The sequence below is a fragment of the Triticum aestivum genome, chromosome 4A (genome assembly GCF_018294505.1).
Source record: "Triticum aestivum cultivar Chinese Spring chromosome 4A, IWGSC CS RefSeq v2.1, whole genome shotgun sequence".
Classification (NCBI taxonomy): domain Eukaryota; kingdom Viridiplantae; phylum Streptophyta; class Magnoliopsida; order Poales; family Poaceae; genus Triticum; species Triticum aestivum.
The window spans coordinates 553220979-553248677 of NC_057803.1; positions in this window are offsets into that span (position 1 = coordinate 553220979).

The window sequence follows — 27699 nt, forward strand, 5'->3', positions numbered from 1 at the left end:
ATTACTTTTAACACCAGTGATGAACCTAAATTCCGAACAGCCCGAGCACCAGCCGCATTGGTCCTCAGTCCAATAGTGGACGGCTTTCGTCTTACCAAGGTACTCATGGATGGCGGCAGCGGATTGAACCTCATTTATGAGGAAACCCTTCAAAAAATGGAAATAGACTGGAACCGCATTGAGTGAAGCAGCACAACCTTTAGAGGAATAATCCCCAGTCGGGAAGCGCGTTGTATAGGAAAAATCACACTAGATGTGGTGTTCGGCACGCCGGATAATTACAGGTCCGAAGAGGTCACGTTCCAGGTGGCCCCGTTCAGTAGCGGATATCATGCTCTGCTAGGGCAGGAAGCGTTTACAGTCTTCCAAGCAATACCCCATTACGGGTACATGAAGCTCAAGATGCTCGGGCCTAACGGAATCATTACTCTCGCTAGTGATCCGGACATAGCACTCCGTGCCAAAAACAAGATAGTCGCACTGGCCCTCGAGGCGCTATCTGAAGCCCTAGCGGCTGAGGAACTGACTGCGCTGCGCTCCACGGTGAATAGGGACGATGTGATACTCGATAAAAGATCCAAGTCCACCTCCTTTAAACCGGCGGACAAAATAGTCAAATTCCAGGTCCATCCAACGGACCCCAATAAAACAGCTTCCATCGGGGCACAGTTAAACCCAGATGTAGACGCTGCACTGCGAGATTTCCTAAGAGAGAACTGGGACATTTTCTCCTGGCACCCTTCAGACATGCCAGGAATCCCATGCAGGCTGGCCGAACACAGCTTAAATATCCTAAAAGGATTCAAGGCAGTCAAACAGGCTCTTCGGCGTTTTTCCGAACCTAAGAGACAGGCCATGGGAGAGGAACTAGCCAAGCTATTGGAGGCCGGATTCATCAAAGATATAAAACACTCCGGACTGGCTAGCAAAACCTGGTGATGGTACCAAAGAAGGACAAATCCTGGCGCCTGTGCGTTGATTTCAAAGACCTTAACAAGGCTTGCCCAAAGGATCCCTTCCCTCTCCCCCGCATCGATCAAATTATCGACGCTACCGCAGGACACGATTCGTTGTGTTTCCTCGACGCATACTCCGGCTACCATCAAATAAAGATGGCAGAGTCAGACCAAGCCGCAACGGCATTCATCACACCATACGGCCCATTCTGCTTCAACACAATGCCCTTCGGGCTCAAAAACGCCGGCGCAACATATCAGCGCATGATTCAGACATGTCTGGCAAACCAGATCGGCAAAACAGTGGAGGCATACGTAGATGATGTGGTCGTTAAAACAAGACATGTCGAATCTCTAGTAGACGACTTGAGGCTAACATTCGATAACCTCCGAACATACGACATCAAGCTCAACCCAGAAAAATGCGTTTTCGGCGTTCCAGCCGGAAAGCTCTTGGGCTTCATAGTATCCGATAGAGGAATTGAAGCAAATCCAGCCAAGATCCGAGCTCTGTCACAATTGGATATCCCGAAGGACCTCGAACAAATACAAAAATTAACCGGATGCGTGGCGGCTCTAAGCCGCTTTATCTCCTGCTTAGGAGAAAAGGCCCTACCCCTTTACCGCCTCCTTCGGCGCACCGAACACTTCGAGTGGACGGATGCAGCCACGGCCGGACTCGACGAAATAAAAGCCATCTTGGCAACAAACCCAGTCCTGGCCGCGCCAAACATTGGCGAACCAATGCTATTATACATTGCAGCAACCCATCAGGTCGTAAGCGCAGTGCTCGTCGTCGAACGAGAAATGGACGGACACAAATTCCCCCTTCAAAAGCCGGTCTACTATGTGTCCACTATCCTTACTCCGTGCAAGTCACGGTACCCGCATTATCAAAAGATTGCATACGCGGTATTTATGGCATCCCGGAAGCTGCGACACTACTTTCAAGAGTGTTCAATAACAGTAGCCTCGGAAGTGCCACTTAACGATATTATAAACAACCGCGACGCGACGGGCCGGATTGCAAAATGGGCCATTGAGCTCCTCCCGTTCGACATAACTTACAAGCCACGGCGAGCTATCAAGTCGCAAGTTTTGGCCGACTTCGTCGCAGAATGGACGGAGGCCGAACTCCCTAAAGAGTACGACACATATTCAAACTGGGTCATGCACTTCGACGGCTCCAAAATGTTGGCCGGTCTAGGGGCTGGCATCGTTTTGATGTCCCCCCCAGGAGACACAGTTCAATACGCACTCCAGATAATGTACACAGACTCCAACAACGCAGCCGAATATGAGGCCCTTTTACATGGTCTCCGGATGGCACTATCCATGTGCATTCAACGCCTAGAGGTGCGCGGGGACTCGAACCTTGCAATATCCCAAATAAATGGAGACTTTGATGCCAAGGATCCAAAAATGACAGCTTATCACAACGCCGTCCTAAAAATGTCAGCTCGGTTCGAAGGGCTCGAATTTCACCATATAGCCCTGGAAAATAATCAGGCGGCAGATGTCCTGGCACGCATCGACGCAAAACACGATGTAGTCCCCCCAACATCTTCCTGGAAAGGCTGTTCAAGCCATCCGTAGTATGGGAAGGGGAACCCGGCAAAAACAGCCCGGCCCAACCGCACTGCCCGACACCGAACACTCTCACATAATTGGAGGCTCTGCCAATGAAATAACACCTTCAGCCCACATAATAATGGCCTTCATCGCCCCGTGGACAGAACCATTCCTTGCCTACCTTACTAGGCAAGAACTCCCCGAGGACCAAAATGAGGCACGCTGCATAGTGCGGCGATCAAAAGCCTATAAAGTCCATGAGGGAGAGCTTTATAAGAAAAGCACTACCGGAGTCCTTCAAAGGTGCATCTCCGAAGAGGAAGGGCGGAACCTCCTGGCTGAAATTCATGCCGGACTCGGCGGTCATCACGCTGCAACTCAGTCCCTTGTAAGCAAGGCCTTCTGTACAGGCTTTTATTGGCCGACGGCCTAGGCAGACGCCCAGGACTTAGTCCAACAATGCGTCGGTTCCCAGCTTTTTGCAAACCAAAGCCATATGCCACCCACTGCCCTCCAAACTATCCCCATCACTTGGCCCTTCGCGGTCTGGGGGCTTGACATGGTTGGACCCCTTAAAGGCGGAACCCACAAAAAAAATACTTACTGGTCATGGTGGATATGTTCACCAAATAGATAGAAGCCAAGCCTGTTAAGACGGCCGAATCCGGGCCAGTGATAGACTTTATATCCGGGGTTGTATACCGTTACAGCGTCCCCCACAGTATCATCACTGACAACAGCACGAACTTTACGGCCGACGAGGTAAAACTCTGGTGCAAAAACATGGGCATCAAGCTCGATTATGCTTCCGTCTATCACCCACAAACTAACGGCCAGGTCGAACGTGCAAATGGTCTTATCATGAGCGGCATCAAACCCAGATTAGTGCGGTCCCTTTAGGAATCTAATACGCACTGGGTAGAGGAGCTCGACTCCGTACTCTAGGGGCTGCAGACCACGCCGAATCGCACCACCGGATACACACCATTCTTCATGGTGTATAGTGCAGAGGTGGTTTTGCCCTTCGACATAATTCATGACTCACCTCGAGTGCGCATGTACGAAGAAAGAGAAGCCGAGCTCGATCGGCAGGACAGTTTGGACGCCTTGGAGGAAGAGCGTGATGTGGCAAAAGCCCGTTCCGCATTCTATCAACAGCAGGCTCGAAGATACCAAAGCAGAGAAGTACGGGCCAAAAATTACAACGTTGGCGAATTAGTTCTACGCCTACCGGACAAGAAAAAGGACAAACTCAAGCCCAAGTGGGAAGGTCCCTTCATAATCGACCAAGTCCTGACTGGTGGAGCGTACCGCCTGCGAGATGCATCGGATAACCGACTCGAGCCGAACCCATGGAACACAGCCCATCTACGAAGATTCTATGCCTAGCGCCGGACTCTGTGTTCGTCTCCTTCCTCTATCCATTTTTTATATACTTTTTGTCTTACATTTCTCTCCTTCTCCCCTCCCTCTCTCTTATAGCCTTTAAAGGCTCATAAAGTGACGCGCTATCCACACTCATTAAACCTGGGGGCTTCTTTAAACAGAAGCTTATTTATATGGGCTTCATGCCCAACACATGTGTCACACTTCCGCATGTACCTTTTATTCGCCATTATATGCATCGACATGACTTAAGTTTTGGCCAAGCTGGGTTGTCTGGCTCCTGTGCTTACCCCTACGTTCCCAATTGTTCGGCTAGGTGGTAAAGGGAGCACCTCTGCGATTGTCACTGTTGGGTCAGCCGGATATGTACCTCAGACTGGGTGAAGCCGAAAGCTAGCATTCTTAAGGGAATATTCGGGCGGTGAACTAAAGATGATCTTTTTTTATTTATCTATACGCCCCCAGATGTTTTTCCTGCGTCTCTTTTCGCAGAATGGACATGCACTTTAGGGCATGCCTCCCAGGGAAAGGAACCCCTAACGGAACTATTCTCCCTGGAAGATGTTTCTTACTAACCATGTAATATAACATAACTAGTTGGGCACTTGTTTGTTCAAGCACTAATGACCCCTACGCCTGGTCTCCATGCATACCCCGGTTCTTATATAACCGCGAGGGTATTCGGACACACTCCGTACTGTCAGGTCCCGAGGTTGAAGCGAAAAGGTCGGCCATGACAAACGATCTACAATCCGGCTAGAAGGCATTACACATGTCAATTAAAATTACATTGTCAATCTGACTGATTGTATTCCTCTTCAATACCATCTAACAGACTGTCTAGTTTATAGTCCTGTTGGGAATACTTTGCGGCCAAATCTACTTGGCCGTATACTAAGTTCACAGGGATCTCCTTCCCATCGGGCCCCACGGGTCCGACCTCGGCCATGTGGTTTGGGTCAGCCTTCGTGTACCGCGTCTTCACCATGGCCCAGGCCTCCCTGGCGCCTTGACGGCAGGCCGACATCTTCCACAATCGAAAGCGCCGCCGCGCTCCCTTCAGCTTCTCTACAAGCTGTCCAAGGCCTTCGGGCATGGAGACGGATGGCCACAAGGTCTGGGCGACGCCTTGCATCACCTGCCGAACTCGCTCATGCAGTTGCGAGAGCTCGGGAAGGTCACCCGTAGAACCGGGCATTTCCTCTGCAGGACGACCTGTTAGCATACCTACAGACATTACTCTGTTAGTCGACTTCCTTGCCAAACTCTTTTTTTTAAGTTTGTTTAAGCACTTACTAAATATGCCGCGTCGAAGCCGCTGATTCTCCTTAACGGAGTTCAACAGCTAGGCACGAACATCCTTCAGTTCAATGCCCAGCTTGGTGTTGGCATCTTGGAGATCGTTTTTCTCCCGCCTCACCTTGGTCAGCAAACTCTCACCAGCCTTCAGCTGGCGTAGGAGTTGTTGCTTTTCCGGATTTAATCTGGCGCCATCTGCAATTTCATTTGTCAGATTCGCACCCACGCCACACTTCGCAAAATACTTATCTTTCGAAGCGTATATTACCAGAGGGGGTCTCCTTGGGCTCCCCTACCGCGGCTAGTGCGGCCTCAAGTTGGGCTTTGCACTCTTCCAGCTCCTGGGACAGTAGGGTATTCTTTTCTGTAAAAACCTGCATAACAAATGATCCTTAAATCAGTTATTCTAACTGTTTCAAGTCTTGGGGGCTACTGGTATATATATAATTACCAAAATTTTCTTACCCGTATGTCTTTTACATACTCCTCCGTGGCTCTGGCTAGACCATTTTGAGCGGCACGGAGGTACGCATCTCCCGAATTGAAGGCATCCAATGCCTCTTGGGAGAAACAAGCGTCGCGAAGAACTATCCGGCGACGCCTGTGGTTCATGGCACTCTCCACCTCGGAATTGGTGGCAGACTGCCTGTCCGCATCCTTTGTTGGAGGAGCATCCGGTGCATGCCTTGTGTTCGCCTCCGCTTCCGGACCAGGCTTTGGAGCCTGGCTGGTGCAAGCGCGATTGGCAACCTCTCCGGATATAGTCCGGCGAGGTCTCTTCGTCCTGAAGAGAGCACGAGCGTTAATATGCCTAGAAGGAATAACACCTGGGAATAAGATGGAGCGCTATACCTTTGCGCCGGCACCTCAGTCCGGACCGCACTTCTTTTCAGCCCGTGGGGCCTTGCCGCCCCTCGTTGGCTAGTCGCCGCAGGCTCGGCCTCCCGTCTCAAGGACCTCCCCTGCAAAACACGGTTGTCATACGACAATCAAAAACACGCGAGGATAGATCCCTTTTCAAAGTGCTGGGACTTCGGTCTCAGTTACCTGTGAGGCTGGGAGTAGCCCTGGGTAATCGGCCGTAATGGCCACCAAGGCGTTGTCCTTGCTCAATTGATGAAACACCCTGTCAGGACCCCGATTCCAAGCCACATCGATCTAGCCGGTAACACCTCATATCACTTTGCGGCCTCACGCACGGTATCCCACGGGTGTCGCCTTACCATGGCCGGGACCATTTGCGCCTTTTGCCTCACGTATATGATAGTGTCGCTAGCATCCATATGACAGAGAACCCGGGCCGACATGGCTAGTCGTGAACCCAAAGCGGCACAGACCTATGGAGACAGGCATACATGAAACACATCGAGCATGTCGGTCATCAGCGAGTGGTTCCGGGCTGTAGCACTGGGCTAACAGGAATTCGGGGAACCCGGGCTGTAGCAGGCTAGGCAAGACTCCAGAAGTCACCGCGTGACATTTCCCCAAAGGGACAGACATAGGAACGAAGTGAAACACATGCCGGCCAGTCAAGTGTCCTGAATAGTAGTGCTGGGGAACACTAGACTACACCAGGCTGTAGTGGACTACTATGGCTCGAGGAACACTAGACTACATTTCCCCATAAGAAAGGCTGCCAAGGATAAACAACTAGATTGTCGGATCCCACTCATACCAAGCATTTCAATCATACACACAATATGCCCGATATGAGTACATACAACATGGCATCACAACAAAACTCTACAACTCAAGTACTTTATTTAAAGGCTCCAGAGAGCCATACATAACATGTTCATACAGATAGGGGTCACATGACCCGACACTCAAGTCATACAATCATACAAGCACAAGCGGAAGTAAATAGTCTGAGTACAGACACCAGAAATAAAGAAGGCTTCTCGAAGCGTGTCTATCTACATAGGGCCCTCCATGGCCAGAATCACCACCTGGGTGGCTAGTCACTCGTCGACGTCAAGGTCTACGTAGAACCCATCGGAGGGGGCGGTGTTGTCGTCTGAAAACAGTAATTAAGCAAACATGAGTACAAAGGTACTCAGCAAGTCTTACAACAGAACCTACTATACATGCTCATTCTCAAGAAGGTGGTGGGGTTATTGCAGCAAGCCAGCTTTGACTCTTGGCTAAGCTATCCTACGAAACTTCACTAGTAAAATAGTTTTCGCACACGAGTCCACTACTCACCAACACAATACTCCACCGGGGATCCTCCCTCGTCATCCTACGAGAGGGCCATCCTTGGTACTCACACTTATCTTGAGTCTTTTAGTAGTAACCGTTAACTTGTCTATGAATTGTATAGGCAACCAAGTAGTCCTTTAGCGCGGACACGGCTATTCGAATAGTTTTATACCCTGCAGGGGTGTACTTCGTCACACACGCTTTCACCACTTACCGTCGTTTACACGACATGTACTCGGCAACCTTCAAGCGGAGGCCCAGCGAGGGTGTCGGCCATGGCCTACCTAAACACTCAAGTCTCTAGTCCAGGTTCATCGCTTATCCAGGTTCCAGCCGCAGGGAGTCTGGTCGAGGTTGCCACATATGGCCCCGAACAATGTGAACAGGGTTCCAGAGACACCAAACGTGTGACTCGGTACACCGTGCCACGGTGTATCTACCGCAACATAGCCCACCCCTAGGGTCTGCGCTACGCACGGCCGCCAACACATTACCTACAAACACTAGAAACTATTTGCAACTCCTGGACAGAGTACAAGGGTATTTAAGAAGCCGAGAGGGTCAATTAAGGATCCCAATGCATGGTAGTAGCTGAATCTTAAAATCACACATACAGATCTCAGTTCTTAGGGATGGCCTCAATGAAACAACCCACCATGTACTTCTACATGGCCTCTCATCGATACCTTTACCAAAACATGTTCCACACATCCCTCACATTACCGACATAATCATTTCACTCTATCCCATCACCCAGATGAACTAGACCTGACACAACTCTAAGCATAGCAGGCATAGCAAGGTAAGAATCACATACATGGCTCAATCAACTCCTACACATGCTAGTGGGTTTCATCTAGTTACTGTGGCAATGACAGGTCATGCAGAGGATAAGCGTTCAACTACCGTAGCAAACAGCAGTTTGAATCGCGTTGTCTTAATGCAGTAAACAAGAGCAGAAGCGAGAACATGGGTTTGTATCGGAATGATCAATGGGTTGCTTGCCTGTTGTAGTGGTAGTAGGGTACTGCCCTTCAGACGGATACTCGGGGTTATCCTCGGAGGCAGAACCTACCACGAAAATCACACCGAAACATAATCAACACATGGCAATATGCAATAATATGATGCATGCTATGACATGGCAAGATGAAAGTGTCTTGGCCTAATGCAAGCTAAAACAGGAGGGGATGAACTCATTTGAATCAAAGATTCAAATATTAGCTCATTAAACATGGCCTTATTAGTGCATTACCTTATTCTGCTTAAACAGCAAGGTTAACTTGTTTTTTCATGCATGAAACCATTACAGATGGATAGATTGAATTTTTCTGATCACTTTTCATATATAAATCTTTGCATTTGGAGCTATGGTTGAATTTCTATGATTTTTAGAAGTTTTGGATATTTTATGGAATTTCCTATATAAGAATAATTCCAGTAATTGAATTAATGCGTCAGCATGACATAGATGTGACGTCAGCGGGCAACTGGGTCGGCCAGGTCAAACCTGACTGGTGGGCCCTCTCTATCAGTGTCACAACTAGTTAACAGAATTAGATTAACACTAATTAGCTGTCAGTGGGGCCTAGGCCCACATGTTAGTGTCTAAACTAATTAGAATTAGTTAAAACTAATCTTAAACTGATTAGCAGACCGGCCCCACCTGTCATAGACCCAGGGGGTCTACCTGGGCCCGCATAGGGGTCAAACTGAGTCAAACTCACCGGCGGCTTGACGCCGGCGATGTCAGACGCGGCGGAGGGGCTTGGGTTTGCGTTTCGGGCGACCAAAACGATGGCGGAGAGCAGCTACGTGACGCGGGGAGCGAGCCGCATCGTTTGGTGGAGGAAGTTGGGCTCGGGGAGGCCGGAAACGACGCCGACGACGACCTTGGCGGTCGCCGGAGTTCGGGCGTGGATGAACCCGACGTTACGGGGCACGGCAAGGCGCGGGGAGTGGTGCGTTAGGCTCCTGGGACCGCGTGGAAGATGAAGGCGTGCTCGGATTCGAGCTTACGCGCCTGTGGCCACGGCGGCGACATGGCCGGCGGAGCCGAGCTCTCGGCCTCGATGGCAGAGGGGGTTGCAGGACGCGGACAAGCGCGGGGAGAGGGGTGGAGGAAAGATGGGCTCACAGGGAACTCGCGGAGCAGGCTAGTGAGCTCGGGGAGGACTTGAGGCCGGCGAATCGAACGACGGCATCCGGCGGCCGTAGACGGGGAAGAGGGTCACCACGTCGTCATGGGGTCGTCTGAGCTTGCGAGGGTCGACGGAGAGGTCGAGGACGGCAGTGCGGAGCTAATGGGCTTGTCGGAGAGGCGAGGCATCGGCGGTGGGCGCGACAACGGCGTGCGGCGGCGACAATGGCTCTCGGTGCGTGCGAGAGGAGAGCCAGAGGAGGGAGAGGAGCACGGGGAGAGTGAGGGAGGGAGAGAGGGGGACGTGGGGGTCGGCGTGGCACCCCTAGACGCCTCTAGGGCGTCGGCAGAAGCAGGAGGTGGTCGGCATGTGGCCGCGGGCGCGGCCACGCGCTCCTCGTCCTCCTAGCGGGAGGAGGACGACGACTGGCAAGGCCAGTCGACTGGGCCAAGCCAGGTGGCTGGGCCAGCACAGGTGAGGCCCGGGTGGGTTTCCCTCTCTCTCTTTTTCTTATTTGTTTTCTTTTCTATTTATTTCTGCAACTGTTGGGCTTTATTAAAAATACCTAGACATCTTTAAAAATCCTGAAAATAATTAGGGGCTCTGTTTAGATTATTTCCAACAGCCCACACTTATTTCTAGAATTATTTGAGCATTTAAATTATTTTATAGCATTTAAATGCCCAAATTCAAATACTTATGATTTAATTCAATGACCTTCTGTTGGCCTAGAAAATTGTGCACCAATTTTGCCAGAGGTTCTAACCCAAGACAAAGAGAGTGAACTTTTTAGAAGGGCATTTCAGGTTCATTGAAAATAATTTTAGTAAACCTTAGTTGTTTCCAGGGGGTGCTGGGGTTTCTGTCTTCCCCATTTCAAATTTAAGAGGAATTTAAACATGATGCACACTCTAATGCTTGAACAAACTAGGGTGTGACAACTCACCCCCACTCAAAAGAATCTCGTCCCGAGATTTAGGATCCTCCGGGAAGAAGGTGGGTTACTCGAGTCAAAGACGATCCTCCCTTTCCCAAGTGGCTTCTTTCTCGGAATGGTGTGACCATTGAACCTTGAGAAAATTGATGTTATGGCGTCGAGTGGTACGCTCGGCTTGATCAAGGATACGAATGGGATATTCCCGGTATGAGAGGTTATCCTGTAGATCAAGCATTTCGTGGTCCACTCCACGGATAGGATCCGCGAAGCAACGCCTGAGTTGAGAAACGTGGAAGACATCATGAACTCTGGAAAGATGCGAAGGTAGTTCCAATTGGTAGGCAACTTCTCCTCGTTTGGCAAGAATGCGAAAGGGTCCAATGTAACGAGGAGCCAATTTGCCTTTGATACCGAAATGATGGGTTCCCTTTAACGGAGTAACCCCAAGGCAAGCCTTCTCGCCGACTTCATAAGTCATAAACTTATGTTTACGATCATATTGACTCTTTTGACGAGACTGGGTTGTTTTCAATTTCTCACGAATAACGCGTACCTGCTCTTCTACTTCCTGAATCATATCCGGGCCAAAGAGTTGTCTTTCCCCGGTTTCTGACCAGTTAAGAGGCGTTCGACATTTTCGTCCATAGAGAACTTCGGAAGGAGCCTTACCCAAGCTAGCTTGATAACTATTGTTATAAGCAAACTCCGCAAATGGAAGGCGTTTCTCCCAACCCATTCCGAACGAGATGACAGAGGCTCGGAGCATATCTTCCAGAATTTGATTGACTCGTTCTACTTGACCACTTGATTGAGGATGGAAGGTGGTGCTTAAAGAGAGATGAGTTCCCATAGCATTTTGGAAACTTTCCCAAAATCGAGAGGTGAAGAGACTCCCATGGTCTGAGTTAATTTCCAATGGAACACCATGAAGAGACACTATTCGGGGATGTATAAATCGGCTAGCTGGCTAGCGGTGATACTCTCACGAACAGGTAGAAAGTGGGCTACTTTGGAAAGTCGGTCGATCACGACGAAGATGGCATTATTCCCCCTCTTGGTCCTGGGAAACCCAGTGATGAAATCCATACTGATTTTATCCCATTTCCACTTAGGAATAGCCAAAGGTTGAAGGGTGCCAGCAGGCTGTTGATGCTCCGCTTTAACACGACGACAAACGTCGCAGCTAGCAATATATTGAGAAATTTCTCGCTTCATCCTAGTCCACCAAAACATCTGGCGTAGGTATTGATACATTTTAGTACTACCGGGATGAATGGTGAGAGGGGATTCATGAGCTTCCTTAAGAATCAACTGGCGTAGATGTTGTTTCTTGGGAACCACCAAGCGGTTCTCGAAGAAGACAACACCTCGCTCATCCATGGAAAAACATTTAGCAACCCCGGTAGCGATGTTTTCCTTAATCCGGGATGTGCCCTTATCATACCGCTGGGCGGCTATGATTTGATCCGAAAGGGTAGGTTTCGCCACCAGGGTGGATAGAAATCCTTGAGGAACAATGTGAAGATTAAGCTTACGAAATTCCTCATGGAGAAGTGGTTGACTTTGTTGTAAAATCAGGTTGTTACAATAGGACTTATGGCTTAGTGCATCAGCCATGACATTGGCTTTGCCCGGCGTGTAAGTTATTCCTAAGTCATAATCCGAGATCAACTCGACCCAACGTCTTTGACTGAGATTCAAATCTGGTTGGGTGAAGATATATTTCAAACTTTGGTGATCGATGAAGATCTCGCAACGATTACCAAGGAGGTAATGTCGCCAAGTTTTAAGTGCATGGACTACAGCTGCAAGCTCTAGATCATGTGTGGGATAATTTTCCTCATGTGGGTGTAATTGCTGTGAAGCATGGGCAATTACCTGTCGATCTTGCATGAGTATGCAACCTAGTCCTTGTCGCGAGGCGTCGCAATAGATAACAAAGTCCTTGGAGAAATCTGGTGGTACCAGTATGGGAGCAGATGTCAGGCATCTTTTCAGTTCCTGAAAGCTGAACTTGCACTGTGGAGTCCACTCGAACTTTTTATCTTTTTTGAGGAGTTTAGTTAGAGGTTTAGCAACCTTGGAGAAATTCTCGACGAAGCGGCGGCAATAGCTCGCTAAGCCAAGGAAGCTCCGAACTTGCTTGACCGTCTCAGGTGGAGTCCAATCAAGGACGGCTTGAACTCGCTCGGGATTGACAGCAATACCCTTACCAGAGATTACATGGCCTAGATAGGTCACTTCTGGCAACCAAAATTCACACTTGGAGAATTTGGCATAAAGGCGATGCTCTCGAAGTTTCGTCAATACCAGCCTTAGATGTTCGGCATGTTCCTCTTCATTCTTGGAGTAGATGAGTATGTCATCGAGGTATACTACGACGAATTTATCCAAATACTCCATGAAGACCGAGTTCATTAACCGGGAGAAGGTGGCTGGGGCATTGGTTAAACCGAAGGACATAACGGTGTACTCGTATTGGCCATAATGAGTAACAAAGGCCGTTTTGGGAATGTCCCCGTTTCTGATTTTGATTTGATGGTAGCCCAACCTCAAATCCATCTTGGAAAAGACTGAGGATCCAGCGAGCTGATCATACAGATCGTTGATCCTGGGAAGCGGATACTTGTTCTTGATGGTGACCAAGTTGACAGGTCGGTAATCTACAACCATTCGATCCGTTCCATCCTTCTTCTTGACGAAGAGGACGGGGCAAGCCCAAGGAGAGGAACTAGGACGGATGAAACCCTTTTTCAAGGACTCATCGAGTTGGTTCTTAAGCTCGGCTAGTTCTAAGGGTGCCATCTTGTAGGGTCTTCTAGAAATTGGAACGGTTCCTGGAACAAGGTCTATCACAAACTCGACATCCCTGTCAGGTGGAACACCTGGCAGTTCTTCTGGAAAGACATCCGGAAAGTCTCGGACTACCGGAACATCCTCAAGGTCTGGAAGGGGGTTGGCATTTAGGGAGTAAAGTTGGCGCTTGGCCACTCGAGTTAAGACATTGACTGTCTTGCCCGATGGGTGAGTAAGTTGAACGGTTCTAGTGGCACAATCAATCTTAGCATAATGAGCTGACATCCAGTCCATACCCAAGATGATGTTTATGTCCGAGGACTTGAGAGCTATTAAGGATGCAAGGAAGACAAGTCTATCGACAAGAATTTCGTTCCCATGGCTTACTCTAGAAGTTTGCCATTTGGAACCCGGAGTTTGAATTACCATGGAAGTGGGCATGTCACAGAATGTCGTGTTATGCAATCGAGCATAGTTCTCGGATATGAATGAATGAGATGCTCCAGTATTGAAAAGAATAGATGCCGGATGGCAGTTAACAAGGAGCGTACCAAGGACGACGTTAGGATCCTCATGAGCCTCCTCGGCTGAAACATAGTTGACATGGCCACGTGCAGTGGTGACCGGCTTGGCATAGAATGTCTTTCCCGCGGGCTTACCACGGCCAACGGACTTTCCAGTTTGATTGGGGTTGTTGTTCTGGGGACACTCTCGACTATAGTGACCCGGCTCTCCACACTTGAATCAAGTCACCACATTGGGGCGTGGAGCAGCATTAGCAGCGGGGCCACCATAGGGCTTGGGCAGTGCAAACTGCTGGTTGGGACGAGGCGCCTCAAAGGATGGCCTCGGGATGAACCTAGGTGGCAGTGCCGTGCTTGGGATCCACACCCGGCGCTTCTGAGCTCGAGAGCCGAATGAAGAGCCAAAATCACGGGAGTGCTTGCGTGAAGCATCATAATCAGTCTGGCCTGTCTCAGCATTGATGGCTTTATTGACCAACTTCTGGAAGGAGGTGCACTCGTGCAAACGAAGATCGCGGCGAAGCTCAGGGCTAAGTCCCTTGCGGAACCTTGCCTGCTTCTTAGCGTTAGTAGATACCTCTTCAGGGGCATAACTTGCCAGATTCCCAAATTCACGACTATATGCATCCACAGTCAGTCTTCCTTGGGTGAAGTTGCAGAACTCCTCCCTCTTGTGATCCATGAGACCTTCCGGAATGTGATGCTCACGGAAAGCCTCACTCAATTCAGCGCAAGTAGTGATTTGGCCGACCGGGCGCATAGCTTCAAAATTTTCCCACCAGAGGCTAGCAGGGCCTTCGAGATGATAGGCAGCATAAGTAACCTTGTCGGCTTCGGCTACGTTGGCAGAACGTAGCTTGTGGGTGATGCTGCGAAGCCAGTCATCCGCGTCGAGGGGCTCGACGGAATGGTTAAACTTTGGTGGGTACAGCTTGATAAAGTCATTGATTGACACCAAGTCATTTCGCTGATGGCGTGCAGTGTTCTGCTCAATCCGCTCCAGCAGGCGGTTAGTCTCACGCTTGTTTCTTTCCGCCTCCAGCATCACTTCGGCCAGAGAAGGCGGGTGAGGCAGATTTTCACCCCTAGCTGCACTGGCTTCCCCCTGCTCCGGGGCAGCAGGGTTGCTGCGGGTGTTGACCATCCTAGGAGAAAACAAGACAACGGTTTAGATAAGGATGCTCAAACTTAGCAAGGAAGTGCAGAATGTAATGGATAACACGGAATGCAGAGATGTTCATCCGTATGTCATGGTAATATAAAACTGCCATATATATACCAACGGTCATACACATCATACATAGTTTAGTACAAGCCCAGGCTACAGTACAACTATGATGAAAGACGTTACATCTCATCGGAGGCATTCCAAGCTCCTATACATTATTTGTCTACACCTCCGGAATTGATTACACACAAAGTCATATTCCACAAGTCACGCAGGACAGTGGAGATACAACTATTACAATACTAGTGATACTACTATTAACTCAGACAGCTCCGTAGTAGTCCTCATAGAAGTCACCTCCATAGCCTGGAAGTTCAACGTGATCATCCGGGAACAGACGGTCCTGAGGAGCTTGTGGACCATAGGGGCTAGGATGAGGTCTTGGACCAACAAACGGTGGCCTGCGGGGACCACGGGGTGGGGTGATGCCTCCCACATCACGCCAATCCACCATGTCTGGCAGAGCAGATCTCACAGGATACAGATCCCTTGTATCCATACATCCAGCTTGCACCGCAGGTGCAAACCGAGTCAATGTGGCCCAATGATCAGCACGGGTATTGAAAAGCTCCAACCTCAAGGCCCGATTCTCTCGGTCCTTATCTTCGAGCATCTCGGCAGTGGTACGAGTTAATGAGTCCTCCTGAGTGGAGTCAGCATAGATAGCCTGAAGATACCCTTGCGCTCCCGGAAGTGAAGCTGGCATGTAACGGAAGTCGGTGTTCCGAAGCAGGCCAGTCCGGACTCGCATGATGGTCATCATGGAATAGGCAGCATCCTGCACAGCCATCTCAATGGTAACCCTGAGTCCATAGGAATAGTGGAGGGGCTCGGTAGATCCAGGATAAGAAGGAAATATCCTGATGGTGTAGAAATATTGGCTTTGATTAAAGTCTCGGAACTGCTCTTCGACAGTGTATTCGGGATACCAACGGTAACCCGTCTCGATCATTACCCGGACTAACATAGCAGTATGACCGGGCACGTCGAGGCACCGGGTCAGGCGAACCACTTGGTTTTGAGCATGGTTGGCCATCTGAAAGCACAACCACAATGCAAAGACATTAAAATTTCTAGGGAAAATTGGACAGCATAACAGCTGTAAATGCTCAGAAAAAGATTTGAGACATCCACAACAGTTTGCAATACCACTCAACAACATCATATCAAGGTTCTGATTCAATTAGCAACATACTAAAAATAGTAGAAACTGTACTGAGGCTTGCAACAACAATCCTATAAGCTACTACGGATTAGTAACACGTGAACCTGATAGAAGAAGACATCCTAGCCACGTTGAATGAGAAGAGAATGACTCAGATCATAGGACATAAGGTAAAAGAGTAAAAGAGCCTTACGTTCCCTCCCACAATCAATTCCCCTACATATAACTAAAGCATTTCTAGACTCGACATCGACCAGTTTGGCTCAACGAACCTACAGGCAGTCCGGCTCTGATGCCAACGCTGTCAGGACCCCGATTCCAAGCCACATCGATCTAGCCGGTAACACCTCATATCACTTTGCGGCCTCACGCACGGTATCCCACGGGTGTCGCCTTACCATGGCCCGGGACCGTTTGCGCCTTTTGGCTCATGTATATGATAGTGTCGCTAGCATCCATATGACAGAGAACCCGGGCCGACATGGCTAGTCGTGAACCCAAAGCGGCACAGACCTATGGAGACAGGCATACATGAATCACATCGAGCATGTCGGTCATCAGCGAGTGATTCCGGGCTGTAGCACTGGGCTAACAGGACTCCAGGGAACCCGGGCTGTAGCAGGCTAGGCAGGACTCCGGAAGTCACCGCGTGACATTTCCCCGAAGGGACAGACATAGGAATGAAGTGAAACACATGCCGGCCAGTCAAGTGTCCTGAGCAGTAGTGCTGGGCTAGCAGGACTCCGGTGAACCGGGCTGTAGCGGACTACTATGGCTCGAGGAACACTAGACTACATTTCCCCATAAGAAAGGCTGCCAAGGATAAACAACTAGATTGTCGGATCCCACTCATACCAAGCATTTCAATCATACACACAATATGCCCGATATGAGTACATACAACATGGCATCACAACAAAACTCTACAACTCAAGTACTTTATTTAAAGGCTCCAGAGAGCCATACATAACATGTTCATACAGATAGGGGTCACATGACCCGACACTCAAGTCATACAATCATACAAGCACAAGCGGAAGCAATAGTCTGAGTACAGACACTAGAAAGAAAGAAGGCTTCTCGAAGCCTGTCTATCTACATAGGGCCCTCCATGGCCAGGATCACCACCTGGGTGGCTAGTCACTCGTCGACGTCAAGGTCTACGTAGAACCCATCGGAGGGGGCGGTGTTGTCGTCTGAAAACAATAATAAGCAAACATGAGTACAAGGTACTCAGCAAGTCTTACATCAGAACCTACTATACATGCTCATTCTCAAGAAGGTGGTGGGGTTATTGCAGCAAGCCAGCTTTGACTCTTGGCTAAGCTATCCTACGGAACTCCACTAGTAAAATAGTTTTCGCACACGAGTCCACTACTCACCAACACAATACTCCACCGGGGATCCTCCCTCGTCATCCTACGAGAGGGCCATCCTCGGTACTCACACTTATCTTGAGTCTTTTAGTAGTAACCATTAACTTGTCTATGAACTGTATAGGCAACCAAGTAGTCCTTTACCGCGGACGCGGCTATTCGAATAGTTTTATACCCTGCAGGGGTGTACTTCGTCATACACGCTTTCACCACTTACCGCCGTTTACACGACATGTACTCGGCAACCTTCAAGCGGAAGCCCAGCGAGGGTGTCGGCCACGGCCTACCTAAACACTCAAGTCTCTAGTCCAGGTTTATCGCCTATCCAGGTTCCATCCGCAGGGAGTCCGGCCGAGGTTTCCACATATGGCCCCGAACGATGTGAACAGGGTTCCCGAGACACCAAACGGGTGACTCGGTACACTGTGCCACGGTGTATCTACCGCAACATAGCCCACCCCTAGGGTCAGCGCTACGCACGGCCGCCAACACATACCTACAAACACCAGAAACTATTTGCAACTCCTGGACAGAGTACTAGGGTATTTAAGAAGCCGAGAGGGTCAATTAAGGATCCCAATGAATGGTAGTAGCTGAATCTTGAAATCACACATACAGATCTCAATTCTTAGGGACGGCCTCAATGAAACAACCCACCATGTACTCCTACCTGGCCTCTCATCGATACCTTTACCAAAACATGTTCAACACATCCCTCACATTACCGACATAATCATTTCACTCTAGCCCATCACCCAGATGAACCAGACCTGACACAACTCTAAGTATAGCAGGCATAGCAAGGTAGGAATCACATACATGGCTCAATCAACTCCTACACATGCTAGTGGGTTTCATCTAGTTACTGTGGCAATGACAGGTCATGCAGAGGATAAGGGTTCAACTACCGTAGCACACAGCAGTTTGAATCGCGTTGTCTTAATGCAGTAAACAAGAGCAGAAGCGAGAACATGGGTTTGTATCGGAATGATCAATGGGTTGCTTGCCTGTTGTAGAGGTAGTAGGGTACTGCCCTTCAGACGGATACTCGGGGTTATCCTCGGAGGCAGAACCTACCACGAAAGTCACACCGAACATAATCAACACATGGCAATATGCAACAATATGATGCATGCTATGACATGGCAAGATGAAAGTGTCTTGGCCTAATGCAAGCTAAAACAGAAGGGGATGAACTCATTTGAATCAAAGATTCAAATATTAGCTCATTAAACATGGCCTTATTAGTGCATTACCTTATTCTGCTTAAACAGCAAGGTTAACTTGTTTTGTCATGCATGAAACCATTACAGATGGATAGATTGAATTTTTCTGATCATTTTTCATATATAAATCTTTGCATTTGGAGCTATGGTTGATTTTCTATGATTTTTAGAAGTTTTGACTATTTTCTGGAATTTCCTATTAAAGAATAATCCAGTAATTGAATTAATGCGTCAGCATGACATAGGTGTGACGTCAGCGGTCAACTGGGTCGGCCAGGTCAAACCTGACTGGTGGGCCCTCTCTGTCAGTGTCACAACTAGTTAACAGAATTAGATTAACACTAATTAGCTGTCAGTGGGGCCTGGGCCCACATGTCAGTGTCTAAACTAATTAGAATTAGTTAAAACTAATCTTAAACTGATTAGTAGACCGGCCCCACCTTTCATAGACCCAGGGGGTCTACCTGGGCCCGCACATGGGTCAAACTGAGTCAAACTCGCCGGCGGCTTGACGCCGGCGACGTCAAATGCGGCAGAGGGGCTCGGGTTTGCATTTCCGCGACCAAAACAACGACGGAGAGCAGCTACATGACGCGGGGAGCGAGCCGCATCGTTTGGTGGAGGAAGTGGGGCTCGGGGAGGCCGGGAAAGACGCCGGCGACGACCTTGGCGGTCGCCGGAGTTCGGGCGTGGATGAACCTGACGCTACGGGGCACGGTGAGGCGCGGGGAGTGGTGCGTTAGGCTCCTGGGAGCGCGTGGAAGACGAAGGCGTGCTCGGATTCGAGCTTACGCGCCTATGGCCACGGCGGCGACATGGCCGGCGGAGCTGAGCTCTCGGCCTCGATGGCAGAGGGGGTTGGAGGACGCAGACGAGCGCGGGGAGAGAGGCGGAGGAAAGATGGGCTCATAGGGAACTCGCGGAGCAGGCTAGTGAGCTCGGGGAGGACTTGAGGCCGGCGAATTGAACGACGGCATCCGGTGGCTGTAGACGGGGAAGAGGGTCACCACGTCGTCTTGGGGTCGTCCGAGCTTGCGAGGGTCGACGGAGAGGTCGAGGACGGCAGCGCGGAGCTAATGGGCTTGTCGGAGAGGCGAGGCAGCGGCGGTGGGCGCGGCAACGGCGTGCGGCGGCGACAATGGCTCTCGGTGCGTGCGAGAGGAGAGCTAGAGGAGGGACAGGAGCACGGGGAGAGTGAGGGAGGGAGAGAGGGGGACGTGGGGTCGGTGTGGCACCCCTAGACGCCTCCAGGGCGTCGGCAGAAGCAGGAGGTGGCCGGCGTGTGGCCGCGGCCGCCGGCCACGCGCTCCTCGTCCTCCTGGCGGGAGGAGGAGGACGACTGGCAAGGCCAGTCGACTGGGCCGGGGCATGTGGCTGGGCCAGCACAGGTGAGGCCCAGGTGGGTTTCCCTCTCTCTCTTTTTCTTATTTGTTTCTTTTCTATTTATTTCTGCAACTGTTGGGCTTTATTAAAAATACCTAGACATCTTTAAAAATCCTGAAAATAATCAGGGGCTCTATTTAGATTATTTCCAACAGCCCACACTTATTTCTAGAATTATTTGAGCATTTAATTTATTTTATAGCATTTAAATGCCCAAATTCAAGTACTTATGATTTAATTCAATGACCTTCTGTTGGCCTAGAAAATTGTGCACCAATTTTTCCAGAGGTTCTAACCCAAGACAAAGAGAGTGAACTTTTTAGAAGGGCATCTCAGGTTCATTGAAAATAATTTTAGTAAACCCTAGTTGTTTCCAGGGGGTGCTGGGGTTTCTGTCTTCCCCATTTCAAATTTAAGAGGAATTTAAACATGATGCACACTCTAATGCTTGAACTAACTAGGGTGTGACACACCCCATCAATCATCTCCATAGATAAGTCCGGATCCTCTTGAGAGGCTGGGTCAAGGGACCATCCCGGATCCTCGGGTTGTGGAGGGGGGCCGTTTATTTCTTTAACAGCCTGGCGCAGTTCCTGCGTTGAAGTCGTTAGACTAGATATTTAACGATGGGAATATGAAACGGATGGGCAAGTAAAAGTGTCCACTTACCCAACTTGGGGGATTGTACATAGAAAATCCACCCTGTGGGTTGACGCGGAAAAATTCCTCCTCTTCTCCCTTCTACGTAGCGGACAAGGTCTTTATTAGAGCGGCAGCCGAATCCGGCCCCTTACGGCCGTGGCAGGTGGCGTCGTCCTCCCCGTTGAAGTCCCACATGGGGCGGCCTCTATACTAAAGCGGTTGCACCCCTCGCATGATGCATGCAGCCATGACACCGATCATGGTCAGTCCGGAATGAGCTAACAATCTTATCCGGCCCATCAGGTAAAGAACGTCCCTGTCACTTTTCCTCTGAGGGCTCCGTCGACGCCAGCTTAGGTGCTTCTTTAGGGGAGCACTATCGAACTCAGGGAGGCCGATCCGGACAGGATCCGGCAGCGGGACGTCCTCTATATAAAACCATTCCGAAGGCCAGTCCTCGGACGCCTTCTTTGGGGTTCCGGATAGATATCCGGTCCTGGTGATGCGCCACACTTCGGCTCCGCCCACTTGATATATTGACCCCTTCTTAGAACGGGGCACGAGGCAGAATAGCCTTTTCCACAACGCAAAATGACCCTCGCAGCCCAAAAACAGCTCGCAAAGGGCTACGAAGCCCGCGATATGCAATATGGAGGCAGGCGTAAGGTTGTGCAGCTGGAGGCCATAGAACTCCAGGAGCCCCCTGAGAAACGGATGAATTGGAAATCCGAGCACTCTTATTAAGGAAGGGACAAGGCATACCAACTCTCCTTTGGAGGGATTGGGGGCGCTCTCCGCTTGCTCTCCGCCATTATAAGTGGCAAGTCCGGCTCGAACTGGGACCATATAGGCCGGGGGAGAAATCCCTTGGTCTGGAGCGTCACTAGCTCGCTGTGCGGGATGGAGCACCTCTTCCAACCTCCAGACTGAGGTCTGGAAGGGCGAGAGGAGGAGTTGCGGCGGCCGGCCATGATAGAATGGACCTCTGTCGGATACGCTCTGATGAATACTCGCGGAGGGGAGAAGGTGTGGTTTGGATCTAAATCCTCGTCCCCTTAAATAGGCGGCTCATTCACGCGGCTAGGGGTGTAAATATAAAAAAACACCCCGACTTTTCGTATTCGTTTGACACATGGAAGACGGCCATTATTGGGCGTAGAAGCCAAGGAGCACTACATTTACATGAAACCGGACACTATTCAATAGGTACATGGAATTTGGAGGAGAACCCGCCTTGCAATGCCGAAGACAATTTGCGCGCCGGACTCGTCGTCATTGAAGCCTGGTTCGGGGGCTACTGAGGGAGTCCTGGATTAGGGGGTGTCCGGATAGCCAGACTATACCTTCGGCCGGACTCCTGGACTATGAAGATATAAGATTGAAGGCTTCGTCCCGTGTCCGGAAGGGACTATCCTTGGCATGGAAGGCAAGCTGGGCGATACGGATATGTCGATCTCCTACCATTGTAACCAACTCTGTGTAACCCTAGTCCTCTCCGGTGTCTATATAAACCGGAGGGTTTTACTCCGTAGGAACAACAATCATACCATAGGCTAGCTTCTAGGGTTTAGCCTCCTTGATCTCGTGGTAGATCTACTCTTGTACTACCCATATCATCAATATTAATCAAGCAGGACGTAGGGGTTTACCTCCATCAAGAGGGCCCGAACCTGGGTAAAACATCGTGTCCCCTGCCTCCTGTTACCATCCGGCCTAGACACACAGTTTGGGACACCCTACCCAAGATCCGCCGGTTTTGACACCGACACTAACTCTCTGTGCATTTGCAGTCCAAAGCAAATCATAAACTCTTCAGAAATTTAGGGGGAGCTCTTGCTTTTCACATACTTCTCAAAGCGACAATGTTTTTCACTCTTATTATCATTTGTCGAAGCTTTGATCTATATGTTGTCATCAATTACCAAGAAGGGGGAGATTGAAAGTGCAACTATCCCTAGGTGGTTTTGGTAATTCCTAACAACATATAGCTCATTGAGCTAATGCTATTCCAAGATTAATATTAAAGGAAAAGCTCAATGAATGGCATGGCATGGATGAGGAAAGTGGACCCCTCAAAATACTAAGGACAAAAAGATTGGCTCAAGCTCAAAGCTCAAGACTCTATGTCAGTGTCAAAACCGGCAGATCTCGGGTAGGGGGTCCCGAACTGTGCGTCTAAGGCAGATGGTAATAGGAGGCAGGGGACACGATGTTTTACCCAGGTTCGGTCCCTCTTGATGGAGGTAAAACCCTAGGTCCTGCTTGATTAATTCTTTATGATATGGGTATTACAAGAGTTGATCTACCACGAGATCGGAGAGGCTAAACCCTAGAAGCTACCCTATGGTATGATTGTATGTTGTCCTACGGAATAAAACCCTCCGGTTTATATAGACACCGGAGGGGGCTAGGGTTACACAAGGTCGGTTACAAAGGAGGAGATATACATATCCGTATTGCCTAAGCTTGCCTTCCACGCCAAGTAGAGTCCCATCCGGACACGAGACGAAGTCTTCAATCTTGTATCTTCATAGTCCAACAGTCTGACCAAAGGATATAGTCTGGTTGTCCGGAGCCCCCTAATCCAGGACTCCATTAGTAGTCCCCGAACCAGGCTTCAATGACGATGAGTCCGGCACGCATTGTTGTCTTCGGCATTGCAAGGCGGGTTCTTCTCCAATTTTCAAGTGTTCGTAAGTAGTCTCCAGCTCCATAAATGTTGAACCTCTTGGCTTCTGTCCCCAATAAGGGCTCTCTCCCACGCACCGAATGAATACAAGGCGCCGGGGCGTTTTTACATTCGCCCCCCTAGCCAGATAAATAAATTGTCTATTAAAGGGATGGGATTCTTAGATCCGATCCATACCATCCTCCCCCAGCGAGAATCCATCAGAGCGCGTTTCGGAAAGATCCATTCCAGCATGGCCGACCCCCGCAGCTGCTCCTCCCGCCCCCGTAGCCCTAAGCCCGGTGATTGGGAGAGGTGTTCAGTCCCGCATAGTCGATTAGTCGAACTGCAGACTAAGGGATTTCTCCCTCTGGCGTATATGGTGCCCGTTCGAGCCGGGCTTGCCACCTACAATGGCGGGGAGCAAGCGGAGAGCTTTCCCTGTCCCTCCATGGGGGAACGGGTTTGCTTTGTTCCTTATTTACTAAGGGGACTCGGATTTCCAATTCATCCGTTTCTCCATGGGCTCCTGGAGTTCTACGGCCTCCAATTACACAATCTCACCCCTGCCTCCATTCTACACATCGCCGGATATGTTGCTCTCTACGAGTTGTTCCTGGGCTGCGAGGCTCACTTCGAGCTGTGGAAAAGGCTATTTTGCCTCGCCCCTCGCATACAGAGGAGATCTCTTTATCAAGTGGGCAGAGCCCAAATATGGTGCATCACCTATACCGGATACCTGTCCGGTACCCCGAAGAAGTCGTCCCAAGACTGGCCTTCAGAATGGTTTTATATGGAGGACGTTCCCCTTCCAGACCCTGTTCGGCGGGGTCTTCCTGAGTTCAAGAAGGCTCCTCTGAAGAAGCGCCGAAGTTGGCACCCACAGAGCCCCCAGGCGGAAGACAACAGAGAAGTCCTCTATCTGATGAACCGGATCAAAGCACTGGCTCAATCATGATTGACAATAATCGAAGTTATGTCGATTTGAATAATGCGGGGAGTGCAGCCACTCCAATATCGTGGGCACCCCTTGTGGTGTTATAACGGGGCGGATGACGCCACTCGCTGCGGGCGTAATGGTCCGGACAATGATGCCGCTCTAGCGAAAATTTTGTCCGAACTGTTCAAGGGTGAGGAAGAGGAGTTCACCCGCATGAAGCCACATGATGGATTCTCCATGTACAATCCTCCAAGCTGAGTAAGTTATATCTCCCTGCTCCCATTTTTCCCGCATTCTTTGCCGTAAGTATTCACCTTGCCTCTTTGCTTCAGGAACTGCGAAAAGCCATAATGGAGGTCAGCAGCCCTTCTCCACAACCAGAGGACCCTGACCGGGCCCTCGACTCCGGACTTGAGGAAGATTCGATTATATTTGTGGAGCTGATAGACCGGCAGTTCTATCAGTTAAGCTGCGACGATGCCATGGTGGCCACTACGGCCGACTATCCCGGACTGCTCCCGGCATCGCAAGTAAGAAAAACCAAAAATCCCAACTCCAAAACTAGGATCCCCTTTTAGGTACTTCACCCACCATATACACATGGCATCTTTTACAGGGAAGGCATTTGGGACGCCCTGCCGAACCCGTAGCAACGCACCAACAAAAGGCACCGAGGCCGGGTAGGCCAAAAAGGAAGGCGGTCAGGACGGAGACGTCGGCGCAAAGGTATAAGAAAAACCCCGCCCCGTGGTTGTCGTCTTTCTCGAAATGTAATGATGCCCATGTTTCTTAACAGAAAAAACACTCGCCGGAATATGTCCGACGATGTTGCCAATCACGCTTCCACTAGTCGGGCGCCAGGACCGGACATGGAGGCAAAAGCCGATATGGGGCAGGCGCCGGATAATCCCCCTACAGAGGATGCAGAAAGATTATCCGCTACAAACTCAGAAGTGGAAAGCGCCATGAATCATAGGCGCCGCCAGGCCGTACTCCATGACGCTTGTTTCTCACCAGAGGCGTTTGACGCCTTCAATTCTGGAGAGGCGTACCTCCGTGCGGCTCAAGATGGTCTAGCCAGAGCCACTAATCAGTATGTAAAGGATGTACATGTGAGTAAATCTGACGATTTATATGTATCAGTAGCCCCTGAGACTTGAAACAGTTAGCAGAACTGATTTAAGGATCATCTTTATTGTGCAGGTTCTTACAGAGAAGAATACTAGGCTGTCACAAGAGCTAGAGGAATGCAAGACCCAACTACGGGCTGCTGTGGCCGCCTTGCAGGAACCGAAAAAGTCACCTGCTGGTAACATTTACTTTAAAGAATGATGGTTACCATATAACGTGCGGCATGGCTGCAGATCTAACAACAAATGTTGCAGATGAATCCGGAGAGAATCCGGAGAACCAGCATGTTATGCGACAGATAGAGGCTGGCAAACGCGTGCTGACTGATGTTAGGAGGGAGAAAAACAATCTCCAAGACGCCAATATTAAGCTGAACATGGAACTAAAAGACGTTCGGGGCCAGCTTGCAGACTTTGAGAAGGAGAATAAGCGGCTCCGACGCGGCATTTTCAGTAAGTGCTTGAACGAATCCTTTTAAAGGAGTTTGGCAAAGAAGCCGACTAACAGCGTTATGTCTGTAGGTATGATGACGGGTCGTCCCACGGAGGAAATGCCCGGGTCTGCGGGTGATCTTCTATCCGAGCTGTCACATCTACACGAACAAGTTCGGCAAGTGATGCAGGGTGTTGGCCAGGCCTTGTGGCCGTCCGTCTCCCTGCCAGAGGGCATTGCCGAGCTTGCGGAGAAGCTCAAGGGAGCACAGCGGCACTTCTGATTATGGAAGATATCAGCCTGCCGATAGGGTGCTAGAGAAGCCTGGGCCATGGTGAAGACGCGATATACCAAGGCAGACCCAAATCACATGGCTGAGGTTGGACCTGTGTGGCCCGACGGGAAAGAGATCCCCGTTAGCTTAGTTTATGGGAAAGTAGAACTAGCCGCAAAGTATTCTCAACAGGATTGTAAGCTAGACCGCCTGTTGGATGGTATAGAAGAGGAATTTAGTTAGTCTACATGACTATGTAATTAAAGTGACATGTATAATGCCTTCTAGCCGGATTGTAGATCATTTGTCGTCGCAGACCTTTTCGCTTCAACCTCCGGGCCCAATAGTCCGGAGTGTATCCGAATATCCGCTCAGTTATATAAGAACCGTGGTATGCGTGGAGACCCGGCGTAGGGTTCATCAGTGCTTTATCAGACAAGTGCCCAACTAGTTATGTTATATTACATGGGTAGTAAGAAACATCTTCCATGGAGAATAGTTCCGTTAAGGGTTCCTTTCCCTGGGTAAGCATGCCCTAAAGTGCATGTCCGGACTGTGATAAAAAACACAGGAAAAACATCTGGGGGCAGATATGGACAATAAATAAAAATCATCTTTTGTTCACCGACCGAATATTTCCTTAAGAACGCTAGCTTTCGGCTTCACCCAGTCTGAGGTACACATCCGGCTGACCCGGCAGTAACAATCGCAGAGGTGCTCCCCTTATGCCCTAGCCGAATTAACGGGAACGTAGGGCATAAATACAAGAGCCAGGCAACCCAGCTTGGCCAAAACTTAAGTCATATCGATGCATATAATGGTGAAAAAAGGTACATGCGGAAGTATAACACATGTGTGGGCATGAGGCCCAGATAAATAATTTAAGCTTCTGTGAAAGAAGCCCCCAGGTATGAAGAGTGAGGCTAGCACATCTGTGATGTGCGAGCGAGGCACAAGGTGACCCTTGAAGGCCTAGAGAAATAATAAAAGAAAGAAAGAGAAACAAGACAGATAATGTATATGCAAAAAATGGACAAAGGGAGGGGACTAACATAGAGTCCGGTGCTAGGCGTAGAATCTTCGGAGCCTGGCCGCGTTCCATGGGTTCGGCTCGAGTCGACTAGTCGATGCATCCCGCAGTCGGTACGCTCCACCGGTCAGAACTTGGTCAATAATGAAGGGACCTTCCCATTTGGGCTCGAGCTTGTTCTTTTTCTTATTCGGCAGGCGTAGAACTAGTTTGCCAATGTTATAAGTTTTGTCCCGTACTTCTCTGCTTTGGTATCTGTGAGCCTGTTGCTGATAAAATGCGGAACGGGCTTTGGCTACGTCGCGCTCCTCCTCCAGGGTGTCCAGACTGTCCTGCCGATCGAGCTTGGCTTCTCTTTCTTCGTACATGCGCACTCGAGGTGAGTCATGAA